This window comes from Periplaneta americana, chromosome 12 (genome assembly GCF_040183065.1).
Source record: "Periplaneta americana isolate PAMFEO1 chromosome 12, P.americana_PAMFEO1_priV1, whole genome shotgun sequence".
In the NCBI taxonomy this organism is placed as follows: domain Eukaryota; kingdom Metazoa; phylum Arthropoda; class Insecta; order Blattodea; family Blattidae; genus Periplaneta; species Periplaneta americana.
The window spans coordinates 143,924,068-143,942,105 of NC_091128.1; positions in this window are offsets into that span (position 1 = coordinate 143,924,068).

The following is an 18,038-nucleotide window of genomic DNA, read 5'->3' on the forward strand; positions in this document are numbered from 1 at the left end:
ATATAAAAATTGGAGATTTATCTTTCGAAGAGGTGGAAAAATTCAAATATCTTGGAGCAACAGTAACAAATATAAATCACACTCGGGAGGAAATTAAATGCAGAATAAATATGGAAAATGCCTGTTATTATTCGGTTGAGAAGCTTTTGTCATCTAGTCTGCTGTCAAAAAATCTAAAAGCTAGAATTTATAAAACAGTTACATTACCAGTTCTTCTGTATGATTGTGAAACTTGGACTCTCACTTTGAGAGAGGAACATAGATTAAGGGTGTTTGAGAATAAGGTTCTTAAGAAAATACTTGGGGCTAAGAGGGATGAAGTTACAGGAGAATGGAGAAAGTTACACAACGCAGAACTGCACGCATTGTATTCTTCACCTGACATAGGCTAATTAGGAACATAAAATCCTGACGTTTGAGACGGGCAGGATATGTAACACGTATGGGTGATTCAGAAATGCATATAGTCTGTTAGTTGGGAGACCGGAGGGTAAAATATCTTTGGGGAGGCCGAGACGTAGATGGGAGAATAATATTAAAATGGATTTGAGGGAGGTGGGATATGATGATAGAGACTGGTTTAATCTTGCACAGGATAGGGATCGATGGCGGGCTTATGCGAGGGCAGCAATGAACCTGCGGGTTCCTTAAAATCTATTTGTAAGGTTGGTGAAACTTGGCCTAAGTTTCTTATCAGAATTAACTTAACGGGCATGCTCCATTCCTAAGCTATTGCTTTGTGTGAATTACAAAGTACTTATACAGTCTTCCGATCTATCAAGGATTTGAATTATTCATTATTAAAGGAAATTCTAGCTCCGACACTGCACTTAGTGTACATAATTTAGTTTTAATGCATTACAATAAATGTACTAACAGAAAGTTGATAATTTAATTGAGTCTCTTTATTCCTTTTTAACTGGCAGCTCCAGGCTGATAAAGTTAAGATGAAACTGCTTCAGAAAAAACTACTTAAATTGTTTGGGGACTACCAGCCCTCATCTAGAGCTAATAAAGGAAGGAAGAAGACGACAGACGAGCCTCTTCTTTGAATGATCATCGATTAAATTAACTCTTCGTGGAGTTTTACGAAACGTAGTAAGACGCTAGTTTCCTTTGTTGGAGACCTGCAGGAAGTCCAATGTAACCAATTACCGGTTAAAATGCAATTACGCTTGTAACGTGCCTTCCTCGAGCATCGAAACTCTTTGAACCTGCAGACTTATGAAGGATTGAAATTAAATTTTGCCGTCACTTGGTCGACAACTTTAGACTACCGTATCAAAAATTAACCACACCCGCAAAGGAATAATCTTTTTAGTACTTTTAGAACTCACGCGTGTTATGCTTAATAATAATAGCAATAACAATCTTCATCATGTACAGGTGTAAAATGTAAATAGCAAACACCTTCCTGTGTCCAAAATTCATTCCACTTTATTTCCTTGCTCCATTCTGTTGAGTCTTCTCAGTCCATTTCTTCTAAACCCTTTTCGCTCATCCATCTTCTAATATTATCCATCCAAATGCTACTGGGACGACTAAGAAGTGTAAATCTGCTATAAAATACAGGAGCCCATGTTTTGCTCTTTATCTCATCAACTTTTAAAGCTATCCATTTGAAATTTTTAAGGCAGATTAAGGGAATTCTGGTGATTATTCCTTGGAAATTTTAATAATCTTATAAACATATAAAAATTTAAGAAGAAATAAGTATTTCTTATAAGTAAGAACTCAAAATACTGATATATGAACCAATTGTTTCTCATAAATCAATGGAAGGATTAGAAAATTTTTTACATAGGCTACAGAGTATCATTTATTTATTTCGATTTATTTATTTATTATTTATTATGTAATTATTTATTGTTTACTTATTTATTATTTACTTATTTATTTACTTGTTTGTCTTGGAGACCCCATTGCACAAGTTTAATTTCTAAACTCAACAGTATTTGTTATCAAATCAGAATTTTGAGGACGACAATAAATCACGATGTGTTAATGTCTTTTTATTTTGCACACGTTGAGTCAAGGCTTTCATATGGCATTTGTTTTTGGGGATCTGGAACCATGCTGAATGATATATTTATGGCTCAAAAGCGTATTGTCAAGTGCATAACGGGCGTTGACAGTAGGACCTCTTGTAGGGAATATTTTTTACAGTATATTATTCTCTGTCTGATTTTCACCAAAATAGTGACTTTTATACTTATGATACTCGTAACAAAAATAGTTTAACTATCCCAGTGCACCATCTTACAAATATTAGCAGAACCTATATGGTCTTCTGTATCAAAATCTACAATAGTTTGCCTGAGGACATCAAAATTACACAAAATATTCGCAAATTCAGGAATTATATGCAAATGAAATCAATAAATCTGTGTCCCTACAATCTAGAATTCTAGTGGATACACGCATGGGCCCTTGAAATGAAATGAACAATGTATTCTACATTTGACATATTTTAATTTAATGTAATGTATATACGTATTTGTCCATTTCTATGCATATATTATGCCTTCGACAATAAAAGAAAAAAAATTCACTTCATTATTTATTATTTACTTACTTAATTACAATTTACTTATTTATTTACTATTTATTTATTTATTATTTACTTATTTATTTATTTATTTATTTTACTTAATGAATTACTATTTATTTACTTATTTATTTATTGTTTACTTATTTATTATTTACTTGTTTATTTATTATGTACTTATTTATTATTTACTTATTTAATTACTATTTATTTATTTACTTATTTATTCATTAATTTACTTATTTATTTATTGCATACTTATTTAATTACTATTTACTTATTTATTTATTGTTTACTTATTTAATTACTATTTATTTATTTATTTGTTATTTACTTATTTATTTATTTATTTTACTTATTTAATTATTATTTATTTATTATTCACTTATTTAATTAATATTTATTTATTTATTTATTATTCACTTATGTAATTACTATTTACTTATTTAATTACTATTTATTTATTTGTTTATTTATTTATTTAATTATTATTCACTTAATTATTTATTATTTACTTATTTGTTTATTGTTTAAGCCACCGGCGTGGCTCAGTCGGTTACGGCGTTTGCCTGCCGGTCTCAAGTTGCGCTCGGGCGCGAGTTCGATCTCCTCTTGGACTGATTACCTGGTTGGGTTATTTTTCAAGGTTCTCTCCTACCGTAAGGTAACTGCCAGGTAATCTGTGGCGAATCTTCGGCCTCATCGCGCCAAATATCATCTCGCTATCACCAATCTCAACGACGCTAAATAGCCTAGTAGTTGATACAGCGTCGTTAAATAACCAACTAAAAATTTATTGTTTACTTATTTATTATTTACTTATTTAATTATTTTAATTTAATTATTTATTTACTTATTTAATTACTATTTATTTATTTATTTCTTTACTTATTTAATTAATATTCACTATATTATTTATTATTTATTTATTATTTACTTATTTATTTATTTATTTATTGTTTACTTATTCACTTATTATTTACTTATTTATGTGTTTACTATTATTTATCTATTTATTTATTGTTTACATATGTATTTAATAACTTATTTATTTATTTACTTATTTACTTGTTTATTTCTTTTTTATTCAATTACATGTTTTGGAATTTGGAAAATTAATTTAATTTAACTGATTTTTCAAATTCCCAAAAAATATGACTTTCTCGCCTCCAGACTAAAATAAGAATGTGATTCTAGTCACCAAAATTAAATGCCGTCTGTAGTCTGTATGAACAATATATATATATATATATATATATATATATATATATATATATAAATCGTTACATGAGTTTATGAGATTTCTTAATAAATATTTGATAAACATTTTAATACATTCACAAGAATATTAAGCTTTCAGAGCTGTGTTACTCTTTCTTAAAAATTTAAGGAGTATAGTTTTGAAAGTGGATAAGATACGAAGAAAGATATGGGCTGCTGTATTTTATAGTACATCCACACTTCCTGGCTACATTACAATTAATTATGTGGAAATGGAAATGTTTGCAGAGTTTCCAAATAATCTTAAAAAGAATCACAAACAACTGAATGTATTAATTTGGTCAGCATACACTATTTTCAAGAACGCAATTTTAACTTGAAATATCATACACCACGGACTGGGAATCAAACACGGACGTCTGAATAAACAAAAGAGTAGGCTGTATTATGGATATAAAGCCATATGAAGAGTAATACTATGTATTAAAAGCTATGTCAATATATACAAAGCTATTCCAGTAAATAAACTGAAAAATTGTACTACAAACAATCTATGCATATAAAAATAATGCCTTTATCACTGATATTACCACCCATCAAATCATATCATCAACAAAGCAGAAGTTGAAAAAAGACCGAAAGCATTCCTCTCTCATTTGAATATAAAGCCATATATATGCGTATAAGCTACATTATATAAACATGGTTGGATATTTGGAAAGCATCACCACACTCGCAACTGCTACAGAGCGCATGGACAAAAAATTAAAGAGTATTTAGAAAAATTTAATCTCGCTTCTCTCTGAAGCACACCCTATACAGAGTGAATCGCCAGTAATGTCATTAGTTTCAGGGGCTATTCTTTGAGATGTTTCAAACAAAAAGGTGTAATACAATATTGCTCATTTTTGCTTCCCTTTCGAGGTAAAAATTGTTTTATATGAAATACTTCATAACGTGCTTTAGGAAAGCCATTGATTTAATTCCCAATATGTTCAGTCATTACAAGAGATCAGCGTATTATGATAATAGACGATTGAAAGAATTTTAGTTTTGTCCTTTAAGTGTGCCGAAATTTGATCCGAGCAAATGTAAGCTTTTAAAACTTCATTTCAGAACGAAAAGTTTAATTTGTTGAGATCAAATTTCTGCACTTTTAAAGGACAAAACTAAAATTATTTAAATCATTTATTATCATAATACACGCTCTCCTAAGTTGACTGAGCATACTGGGAATTCAGTACCTTTCCCAAAATACACCATGAAATGCTTACTCACTTACTTACTGGCTTTTAAGGAACCCGCAGGTTCATTGCCGCCCTCACATAAGCCCGCCATTAGTCCCTATCCTGAGCAAGATTAATCCATTCTCTATCATCATATCCCACCTCCCTCAAATACATTTTAATATTATCTTCCCATCTACGTCTCGGCCTCCCCAAAGGTCTTTTTCCCGCCGGCCTCCCAACTAACACTCTATATGCATTTCTGGATTCGCCCATACGTGCTACATGCCCTGGCCATCTCAAGCGTGTGGATTTAATGTTCCTAATTATGTCAGGTGAAGAATACAATGCGTGCAGCTCTGCGTTGTGTAACTTTCTCCATTCTCCTGTAACTTCATCACTCTTAGCCCCAAATATTTTCCTAAGAACCTTATTCTCAAACACCCTTAACCTACGTTCCTCTCTCAAAGTGAGAGTCCAAGCTTCACAACCATAGGTCTATAGAACAACAGGTAATATAACTGTTTTATAAATTCTAACTTTCAGATTTTTTGACAGCAGAATAGATGACAAAAGCTTCTCAACCGAATAATAACACGCATTTCCCATATTTATTCTGCGTTTAATTTCCTCCCGAGTGTCATTTATATTCGTTACTGTTGCGCCAAGATATTTGAATTTTTCCACCTCTTCGAAGGATAAACCTTCAATTTTTATATTTCCATTTCGTACAATATTCTGGTCACGAGACATAATCATATACTTAGACTTTTAGGGATTTACTTCCAACCCTATCGGTTTACTTGCTTTAAGTAGAATTTCCGTGTTTTCCCTGATCGTTTGTGCATTTTCTCCTAACATATTCACGTCATCCGCATAGATAAGAAGCTGATGTAACCCGTTCAATTCCAAACCCTCTGTGTTATCCTGAACTTTCCTAATGGCATATTCTAGAGCGAAGTAAAAAAGTAGAGGTGACAATGCATCTCCCTGCTTTAGCCCTTGTTCTTGCCTTTACGAATCCTGCAAATAAGCCACATATACCTTTATTGCTCTGAAAGATTGTCTTTGGTTCGATTAGCTAGGTATATACCTGCAACTCAATGTTCAAATACCTCCCTTCCCAGGACGACATGTGGAGTGGGATATGTAGACATATTGCCAACATAATATCTCACAAATTTCACTTCGACATCATTTCATAGGACAAAAGTTTTCGAGCTAGTGTATATGGATTATTATAATAGATTCACTGTCATTCTTCAGCCTGATTTTTGCAATCGTAAAAAATAATCAATTTCGCGCATATTTCACATCCTAAAGAACCTTGAAAAATATACTAATAATATATATATATATATATATATATATATATATATATATATATATATATATAGGCCTACATTTCTTAAAATTATCATTGAGGTAATTGAAACTAACAGAAAATTAGTCGAATCATTAATTAATTCGTAATTCAATTTCATTCTACTGTTAGTGGGTGTCGGCACGGCCGGCCTTCTTCACACACGCATGTAGGCCAAATGCTGAAAGATCAAATTTGTGGAAATGTTCATGTAGGCGTAGGCCTATATTTTATAACGAAGAAAATTTTCACGTTTTATTTGGAAGAAAGAGTAATTTTTCGAGCGAATTCTTCATAAAACTTTTTTTTTGTAGAAAATAACGTGATTATGTATAGTAATTTCGTGATTTTTATAAATTTAGCAAAAATTACCTAATACAGGTATATTTCACTTAATTTTGGGCTTTCATTAAACCAGCGTTTCTCAAACTTTTCTGAAGTGGGGACCACTTTTTTAAGTCAGGACAGTTCCGCGGACCACCTTACTCTTATTCCATTCGAAAGCAAATTTATCATTTATGTAGCATATTTTAATACATTTTAATGTAGAAATAATTGATTACAATTAACTTAATCCAATTAATTTTATACTAGTATTAACTAATTAAGTTAATGTTAAGTTAATTTCTCATATCGTCATCTGCAAAAAGAGAAATAAAAAAAATAATGCACGAACATGTCCTATTTTCAACAAGTAAAGATGCAATGTTGCATGTTATATTATTGGTGTACGACGTACAGTACGTGACCATTTCAATGTGCAAACTATTAAGAAAGTCATAAACACAACGAAAGGTTCGGTACTTTGGTCCTGTTATGAATTCGGGAAGTCCCTGCCTGGGTTACAGGCACGGCGCCAGATGTGCAGGGAAAAGATAGCGAGAAACACAATGTTCATAGTGCTTTAAATCCCTCTTTTTTTGCTGAGAGTAGAGTGGGAAGTCGATAGATGGATAGGATAAATAAATTTCATAAAATGTCAGTCCTGGGAGAAAAAATGAAAGGCGATTGCCATGTGTCATTTACATACTCTGAGATTTTCAGCTATAGTGTGACGCGCAATTAGTATGAATTTTATTTTTTCTTATGTCTTTTTTGAAGGACCAAAGGTGGTCCGCGGACCATAGTTTGAGAAACGCTGCATCAAACCATCTACATTTTCCGTTCATAAAATTAAGTTTTAACATATTTCGCGTGTATTGTTAATATCAAAAATCACATCCCCAACCATATAAATCAATTTCCCATGTCGCACGAATCAAAGCAATAGGGAATAGATAATCAGAAATATGTCAAGAAGGAGAAGCAGGGCGCAGATCGTTGCCGTCCCTTTGACTTTCTGAGTGGTAAAGAAATTCGAGTCTCGAGGGAATATATTTCAGGTTGATGTGGAAGCGCTCTGGATTAGCGATGTTGCATCAGGCTTTGCCGATAGGAAGGGTATTCAATTCCCAATGATCCCACAGGATTCTCCCGCAACACAAAATGCCTCTCTGTGCCCTCTCTCTCCCCCCATATCTAATGGATCCTATGTAAGGGCAATATTCAACCACAACAGTCCTATAAAAACACGATAAATTCATCCCCTATTCCCGGAAGGCCTGCAATCTGTGGTTTACGCTATTTTGTATGGTGTTTCCGCAGAAGAGAAGCAAAATTATTGGGATTAATGTTTTATATGACATGGCATATTATTTGAAATATTAATTTAATATAATAAAAGCACAATGGGAAATTTGAAAGAATGTAGATTCGGTTTTGAAATAGCTACTTCGATGTCAAAGAGTAAAATAAATGCATATAAACTAATAGATAATAAAATAAATAAGTAATCAATAAAAGCGTGAAAAATAAATAATTAAATCATTAAATAATTAAGTAATTAAATAATTAAGTAAATAATTAAGTAATTAAATAAATAATTAAATAAACAAAGAAATAAATAAGTAAATAAATAAACAAGTAAGGCAATAAATAAATATATAAATAAACAAGTAAGGAAATAAATGCATAAGTAAACAAATAAATAAACAAGTAAATAATTAACACGTAAGGAAATAAATAAGCAAATCAGTAAATAAATCAACCAACAAGAAATAACTAAGTAAATAAATAAACAACTAAACAAGTAAGACAATAAATAAATATGTAAATAAATAAGTAAATAACTAAATAAATAAGTAAATACATAAATAAACAAGTAAATAACTAACAAATAAGGAAATAAATAAGCTAATAAGTAAGTAAATCAATCAAAAAGTAAACTAATAACAAAATACATAAATAAATAAATCAATCAATCAATCAAGAAACAACTAAACAATTAAGACAATAAATAAATATATAAATAAACAAGAAAATAACTAAGCAAATAAGGAAGTAAATACATAAATGAACAAGTAAAGAACTAACAAATAAGGAAATAACTAAGCTAATATGTAAATAACTCAATCAACAGGTAAATAAATAAGAAAATAAATAAATAAATAAATACACAAGTTAATAACTAAACAAATAAGGAAGTTAATACATAAATAAACAAGTAAATAACAAAAAAGTAAGGCAATAAATAAATATATAAATAAACAAGTAAATAACTAAACATATAAGGAAGTAAATAAATATATAAATAAACAAGTAAATAACTAAACAAATAAGGAAGTAAATGCATAAATAAAGAAGTAAATAACTAAAAAAATAAGGAAATAAATAAGGTAATAAGTAAATAAATCAATAAATAAGTAAACAAATAACAAAATAAATCAATCAATCAATAAAGAACTAACAAATAAAGAAATAAAATAGATATATAAACAAATGATCAAATAAACAAATAAGCAATCTGCCAGTTTAGGATTTATGTTAACTTTTAAAAACTAATATAGTCCAAGGACGCGTTCTGCGACAAGACAAGACAAAACCAAGCACTGTATGGAACGGGTTCTACTACGTCATGTACAATGAAAAGGTTAAATTGGAAACACATAAGAGTTATGCACGAGCCATGGAGTCAATGACAAGTGAGAAGGGGAAGCCTTTATTTGTGATCGATGGATTCAAATTTAGACATCACAAGGATCTACAGAACAATATTTCGCGTTGGGCATGCCGCATGAAATCTTGTAAATGTTTCATAAATTTACATGTTAAAAATGAAATCACTGAAAGCAATCAAGAACACAACCACAACAAATCAGACCATGAGTTAATCAACAGTATGGGCAGAATTTGCAGCAACAACAATGAGAACGACTAATGGCTGCGAGTCATTTCATTGAAAACTTAATAGATAGTCTCTTAGGTATATACTGCTCACCCAAACATTTGCCATTTTATAGGGGTTTTGAAAGAAATACAAAGGGAGACACACTTAAAACTACGTACTGATAGAGCTCTGCCATTTAAACAGATAAGAATGGAGAAACAAGTTTTTATTCGTAAAAACATGATTGATTTGCAGCAAGGTCAGATTATAACAAGATTGAATTTCATCCCGAATCTATCATTTAGGTTTCAACAAATACAATTGTAATTTTATGGTGAAAATGCAACTCACGTGTTTTAATACTGTATGGTCAAGATGCCACACTGTATGGTGAAGATTTTTAACCTACCTGTAACGTTTAAATTGGTGATGTTATAGCCGGTCTTAAGTTTGTAAAATGGGAAGGGACGCAACTGACGTATGATCCAAAAAAATTGACGTATAAAACTGACCGCGGTCCGCAATCGTCTGTCCCCGAAAAAAATATCGTATTTTATATGTTTTAGAAAAACATCAACCCGGTTAGGAACGACTGGTTTAGATTATACGTGTGTGCCGCGGGATGTTAATATACAACTTTAGAGTGGCACTTGTTCAAAAAGATTGAAAAACGTTACACTAGACTACCCTGATGGCTTCGAAACACCAAAGTTATTATTATTATTATTATTATTATTATTATTATTTTCATTATTATTATTATTATTATTTTCATTATCATCATTATTATTTTCATTATTATTATGATTATTTTCATTATCATTATTATTTTCATTATTATTATTATTATTATTATTTTCATTATCATTATTGTTTTCATTATTATTATTATATTATTCTGTATCGTGCTAAACTGTAATTGGCCTTGTGCTGTTGTTTTGCACGTTAATATTCTAAATAAATAAATAAATAAATAAATAAATTATTATTTTCATTATTATTATTATTATCGTTATTATTATTATTTTAATTATTATTATTGTTATTTTCATTATTATTATTATTGTTATTGTTATTATTATTATTATTATTATTATTTTCATTATTATTATTATTTTCATTATTATTATTATTATTATTATTATTATTTATTTTCATTATCATTATTACTTTCATTATTATTATTATTTTCATTATTATTATTATTTTCATTATCATTACTATTGTTTTCATTATCATTATTATTATTTTCATTATCATTATTATTATTTTCATTATTATTATTATTATCTTCATTATTATTATTATTATTTTCATTATTATTATTATTATTTTCATTATCATCATTATTATTTTCATTATTATTATGATTATTTTCATTATCATTATTATTTTCATTATTATTATTATTATTTTCATTATCATTATTGTTTTCATTATTATTATTATTATTATTATTATTATTATATTATTCTGTATCGTGCTAAACTGTAATTGGCCTTGTGCTGTTGTTTTGCACGTTAATATTCTAAATAAATAAATAAATAAATATTATTATTTTAATTATCATTATTATTTTCATTATTATTATTATTATTATTATTATTATTATTATTATTATTATTATTATTATTATTATATTCTCTCCTGATACAGATCACATTCACTTAAAATCTTATCTTAATTTTCTTGAAAAAAATCTCGACACTCATAATTTTAGAATAGTAATCCTTGGTGATTTTAATACTCCCGGTATGGACTGGTCAACTGGTTCCAATCTTAATGATACTCATTATTACTCTAAAATTAAGGCTAAGGATTTATATTCCTCGTCCTGCCTTCTTGGATTAATTCAAATTAACTCTACCGTTACAAGTAAAAAGCTTCTTGATTTGGTTTTTACTAATGATAAAAACAGTACAGTTAAACTTGCTGATCACTCTCTAGTTTTAGAGGATACTTATCACCCATCTATCTCTATTTATATTGAAGTAAAATTATCGTTACCGAGGCACTCTCTAATCAGTTCTTATTTAAATTATTCTCAAGGTGATTATCTGAACCTTTATTCTATTCTATACAATTATGATTGGACTAGCATATATCAGACTACTGATGTAAACACTGCTGCAAATTCCTTGTCTCAAATTATAAACAATGCTATATCCCTTTGTGTCCCTGTCACCTTTGTTAAAAAATCGCACTATCCTAAATGGTTTTCAAACGATTTACGTCAGCTTATAAAGAAAAAAAATAAAGCTCATAAAAATTACAAAAAATATAAAACTGATCATCATTATCAAATTTTTTCTAATCTTAGAAAACAAGTCAAAGCCATGATTAAATCTGATAAATTCAAATGGTTACAATCAATTGATGATAACCTAAAGCATGAACCAAATAAATTTTGGAAATATGTAGAAACTTTTCGAAAAACTAATAGTAATCCCACAGAACTAATAATAAATGGCGTTCACATCACAGATGAAAAAGAAATTGCAAATGCATTTGCTAGTCAATTTAAATCTGTTCAACAAAATTGTAACTCTAATTTCATTACTTATGATTCTAATATTACTGACTGTTTGTCCCTGCCTAATATTACATTCGATGATGTAAATAAAGCTATTAAAAAGCTAAAGCCTAATAAATGTAAAGGTACTGATAGCATTCCTAATTTTATAATCAAGGGTTGCTCTAATATTTTCTTGCCTGTTTTAACTTTTTTGTTCAATCTTAGCTTAAAAACAGGAATTTACCCGTCACTTTGGAAGGAAGCATCCATTATTCCAGTTTTCAAAAATGGTAATAAAAACAGTGTTACTAATTATAGACTCATTTCTATCCTAAACAATTTTTCTAAAATTTTTGAAAAAATTATCCACAAACACATTTCATTTTATGTTAAAAATAAGATCAATTCGGCCCAACATGGATTTACAAGAGGGAAATCTACTACTACTAATTTAGTTTCCTATCTTAATCTCTTAATGCCTATAGTTGAAAATCAAGGTCAAATTGACTCAATTTATTTTGATTTTAGCAAAGCACTTGATGTTGTTCCTCACAAAATTTTATTAAATAAATTAAGAAATTTTGGTCTCTCCACTAGCTACGTTAATTGGTTTGAAAATTATTTAACAGATAGACAGTCTTGTGTTCGACTAGGTAATGCTCTCTCGGTTCCATTTAATAGTTTATGCGGTGTTCCTCAAGGGTCTACTTTGGGACCTCTCTTATTTTTATTATTTATAAATGATATAAGTAAAAGAATAAGTTCTAGCTGCCTTTTGTTTGCGGATGATCTCAAAATCTTTCGTAAAATTAATAGTTTGGTTGATTGTCAAATTCTTCAAAATGACATTAATTCAATTTCACAATGGTCTGTTGAAAATGGAATGAAAATTAATCAATCCAAAACTTTTGTTATTTCCTTTTCACGGAAAACTATATCCCTAAAATTTAACTATTCTCTCAGTAATGTCGTAATTACTAGGAAAGATTGTATTAGAGATCTTGGTGTCCTACTTGATTCAAAATTATATTTCCATGATCAAGTGCAATATATTTATACCCATTCGTTAAGAATGCTTGGTCTAATTAGGTCTATAACTTATTCTTTTTCCACTCCTATGTGTTTATTAATTTTATACTATACGTTGGTTAGATCCAAGCTTGAATATGCATCTGTTGTATGGAACTCCATTACTTCCACTGACTCGGCTAAATTGGAGAATATCCAAAGAAAATTTATTTCCTTGTGTTCTTATAGATTTTTACCAAATTCCGATTATAACTATGAGATTAAATGCAATTATTTCAATTGCGGTAGTTTGTTCACCAGACGTCAGGATCTTGATTATTTATTTTTTTGCAAAGTCATTAAGGGTGATATTGATTGTGAATCTTTCATAAGCAATATCAGTCTTCGTATTCCTGCTAATGGTTTAAGATTTCATAAATTGTTTTATAATAAGAATCCTAAATCTCTCTCTCCGGTCTGCAGATGCATTAAATATGCTAATTTGCATGGATTCAACTTGGATCCATTTAATGTGTAGTATATCTTTGAGTTTTTAACTCACTGATCTAATGTTATAATTATTTGTCCATTTTATTTCTTGCATTTGGTCAATTGATTAATGTAGACTATTCCATTATTTCAATTATCTCATTGTACTAATTTATAATTTTATAATTATTATTTGATCAATGATTGATGTAGACTATTATATTGTTTGTATTTCATCTCATTGCCATTTTCTATCATTCATTCTCATCATCATTTGTTGTTTTTGTTCTGTTTTGTATCGTGCTAAACTGTAATTGGCCTTGTGCTGTTGTTTTGCACGTTAAATAAATGAATAAATGAATAAATAAATAAATAAATAAATTATTATTGTTATTTTCATTATTATTATTGTTATTTTCATTATTATTATTATTGTTATTATTATTATTGTTGTTATTATTATTATTATTATTTTCATTATCATTATTATTTTCATTATTATTATTATTTTCATTATTATTATTATTATTTATTTATTTATTTTCATTATTATTATTATTATTATTATTATTTTCATTATCATTATTATTATTATTTTCATTACTGTTATTATTATTATTTTCATTATTATTTTCATTATTATTATTATTATTATTATTTTTGTTGCCTTGTGCTGTTGTTTTGCACGTTAATATTCTAAATAAATAAATAAATAAATAAATAAATAAATAAATAGATAAATTATTTTGATTATCATTATTATTTTCATTATTATTATTTTCATTATCATTATTATTTTCATTATTATTATTTTTATCTTTATTATTATTATTTTCATTATTATTATTATTGTTTTCATTATCATTATGATTATTTTCATTATCATTATTATTTTCGTTATTATTATTATTTTTTCATTATCATTATTATTATTTACATTATTATTATCATTATTATTTTCATTATTATTATTATTATTATTATTATTATTATTATTATTATTATTATTATTCTGTATCGTGCTAAACTGTAATTGGCCTTGTGCTGTTGTTTTGCATGTTAATATTCTAAATAAATAAATAAATATTATTTTAATTATCATTATTATTTTCATCATTATTATTATTATTATTACTATATGCGTTGTTTTCTTCGCTTTAAATCTGCTCGGACGATTCAGATAATTACAACATTTTTCACACTACTTTTAACAGGTGCCATGGGACATCTCTTAAGATAGCAAAGGAATAATCGTAGAATTGCATGTGGATGGACGATCTCCTTTAAAAATTGACGTGTCTTCCAGAAGGAACACCTCTGAAATACCGCGTCTCACGTTACGCGAACAAATATTTCAGCAATTGCGCTAGCGGTCAGTCGCGTGTCTGCATGGCAGCCACCCAAGTTGCGTGTTCGTTACATTATTACTACTATTTTCTTACCATCCCACTGACTGACGTAAGCTTGGTTTGTATGTAGCCAGAAAGAAATTCCTTCCACTATAGGCATCCATAAAACATGACTCTTCGGCGCTGAACACGATGTACGCTGAACGTGATTAGGTTCGGATCTGTTTTGTGTTAATCTATACTCCCGCTGTGCCATTCATTCCCCGTATCCTCTAGCAAAGGAAAATAGAGAAATGAGAAGCAACAGCACGCACATGCTGCATCTATTTTGCAATAATACTGCCGTGGTGATGCTCGCCGTGGCCGCACGAGCTGAGCGTCGGCTTGCCACGTCGGAGAACTTGAGTTGAAATCCCAGCGAATAAGAGTGGAAGAAGTCCATTCAGAAGGATTAAAGGAAGGATGTGGCTCCAGCCGGCAGTAGCGGAGTGAAAATTGTTAAAAAGGAAATTAAATGGAAATGTAAGACGAGGAATATCATCATCATCATCATCATCATCGTCGTCATCATCATCATCCTCATCATCATCATCATCATCATCGTCCTTGCAGGTATTAGGGCTAGTGGCCTGTTACGGTCTCCGTACATCTTTTCAGGGGGCGTCCCAAAGATCGTCTTCCATGTGGTATTTAGCGGAGAATTTGTCTTCGGAGTCTGGAACTGTCCATCCTATTGCATGGTTAAGCGATTTTTGTCTATAGTGGTTGAGATGTTCATAAATAGGTGTAATTTTCAATTCTTTTGTAATTAGTTCATTCCTTTCGTGGTCAAGTAAGCTGTAGCCGGCAGTCCTCCTTAGAAATCTCATTTCCGCAGTTCTTAGGTGTTGAACATCTGAGTTTCGGACAGTCCAGGCCTCACTACCATACATGAGGACAGGTCTTTGTCTATAGAGGTTGAGATGTTCATAAATAGGTGTAATTTTCAATTCCTTTGTAATTAGTTCAATCCTTTTGTGGTCAAGTAAGCTGTAGCCGGCAGTCCTCCTTAGAAATCTCATTTCCGCAGTTGTTAGGTGTTGAACATCTGAGTTTCGGACAGTCCAGGCCTCACTACCATACATGAGGACAGGTCTTTGTCTATAGAGGTTGAGATGTTCATAAATAGGTGTAATTTTCAATTCCTTTGTAATTAGTTCAATCCTTTTGCGGTCAAGTAAGCTGTAGCCGGCAGTCCTCCTTAGAAATCTCATTTCCGCAGTTGTTAGGCGTTGAACATCTGAGTTTCCGACAGTCCAGGCCTCACTACCATACATGAGGACAGGTCTTTGTCTATAGTGGTTGAGATGTTCATAAATAGGTGTAATTTTCAATTCCTTTGTAATTAGTTCAATCCTTTTGTGGTCATGTAAGCTGTAGCCGGCAGTCCTCCTTAGAAATCTCATTTCCGCAGTTGTTAGGCGTTGAACATCTGAGTTTCGGACAGTCCAGTTCTCACTACCATACATGAGGACAGGTCTTGCTAGAACTTTATATGCTTTTAACCTGGTATGTTTTTGGGTTTTCGTGGATGTGAAAACCTGGTTGATGGTTAAGGCTCCATTAAAAGGTTGAATATTTTCAGATATATCAGTAACAGGTAAATATGTCAAATTATAACCTAAATATTTAAATGAGTTTACCTGTTCTAACGTATGGGTTCTAATGCAAATTTTACTCCTAACTGGCTGTTTACCTTGGAACGCCATAATTTTTGTTTTGTTTGGGGAAATTTTCATATTGAAATCTTGTGCTATTATATTCATGTGATGTATTGATTATTGCAGCTCGTCTTCATTTGTAGCAAAAAGAACCTGATCGTCTGCATATATTAATGTATCTAGAGTAAAATTTCGGAAGAGCGGGATGTTTCCATGAATTGTTAGTCGCCAATGTCTGATGGAGTTGATGTAATATATTGAATAAAAGTGGTGAGAGGGGGCATCCTTGACGAGCTCCACAGTTTATCGGTCTCCATTCGGTATGTTCTGATCCAATAATAATTTTGATAATATTGTGGTTATATAATTCGTAAATTGTTCTTATAATTGCGTTTGGAACTGAATCATCTGCCAAAATTTGAAAGAGCTTATTTCTGTCAACACGGTCGAAAGCTTTTTCGTAATCAATAAAAACCATGTGAGTTTCTTTATTAAATTCCCTATGTTCTTCGATCAAAATCTTCAAAGTAAAATATCCATCTGCGCAAGATCTGCCTTTTCGAAAACCGTTTTACATGAAAATTTCTAAACCCGCCGGGAATCGAATCCGGGCCGGCTAGTCTGGAGTCAGACGCGCTACCACAGCGCTAACTCGGCGGACCCGCTGATATTGTCAATTATGAGAATAATTTACACTTAATCTACGTAATAATTTTCCCCGACACTTTTTAACCGCCCCAATAATGGTGCCACCTATTGACAACTAGCGGAACTCTTTCAAAGTTTGTCAATTTTTAATATCTTTGGTTCTGACTTATTCCGTGGTTGCAAATTTCGCTTACACGATCATAAAATCATATGTCACATGTCTTTAGGGTGACCAGGCGTCCTCTTTTGTCCGGACATGTCCTCCTTTTTAGGCCTTTGTCAGGAGTCCGGGCGGATTTTTTAAAAATAAAGAAATGTTCTCCTTTTCGTAACTTGTATGTATGCCTGATATTTTGAAATTATCTGATTCAAATACTTGTACAACTAATTTGCCTGTAGGTGGCAGCAGCATCGATGGAATATATCTTTGCCAACGATCATAACTCTCTTTGATCATCCTTGTTATGGTCGTTGTTCTCAGGTTGCTAGTAAATTGAGAGATCGAGGTGCGAATGTAAGTCTAAATAGATATTTTCTAATAATATAATACTATAGTTCCCTCGACTTTCATATGTAGCTAACTGTAAAATCATTATTATTAAGTTTCATCATAATAAAATAGATATTAATATACTTTTGAGTATGATATAAGCCTAAATCTATGCTGTAAATATTTTGTAACAAAATAGATATTGATGTAATATTAAAGTATAATATAGGCCTAAGCCTAAATTTAAGTACATATTTTCTGTTCTCTTTTTTCGAA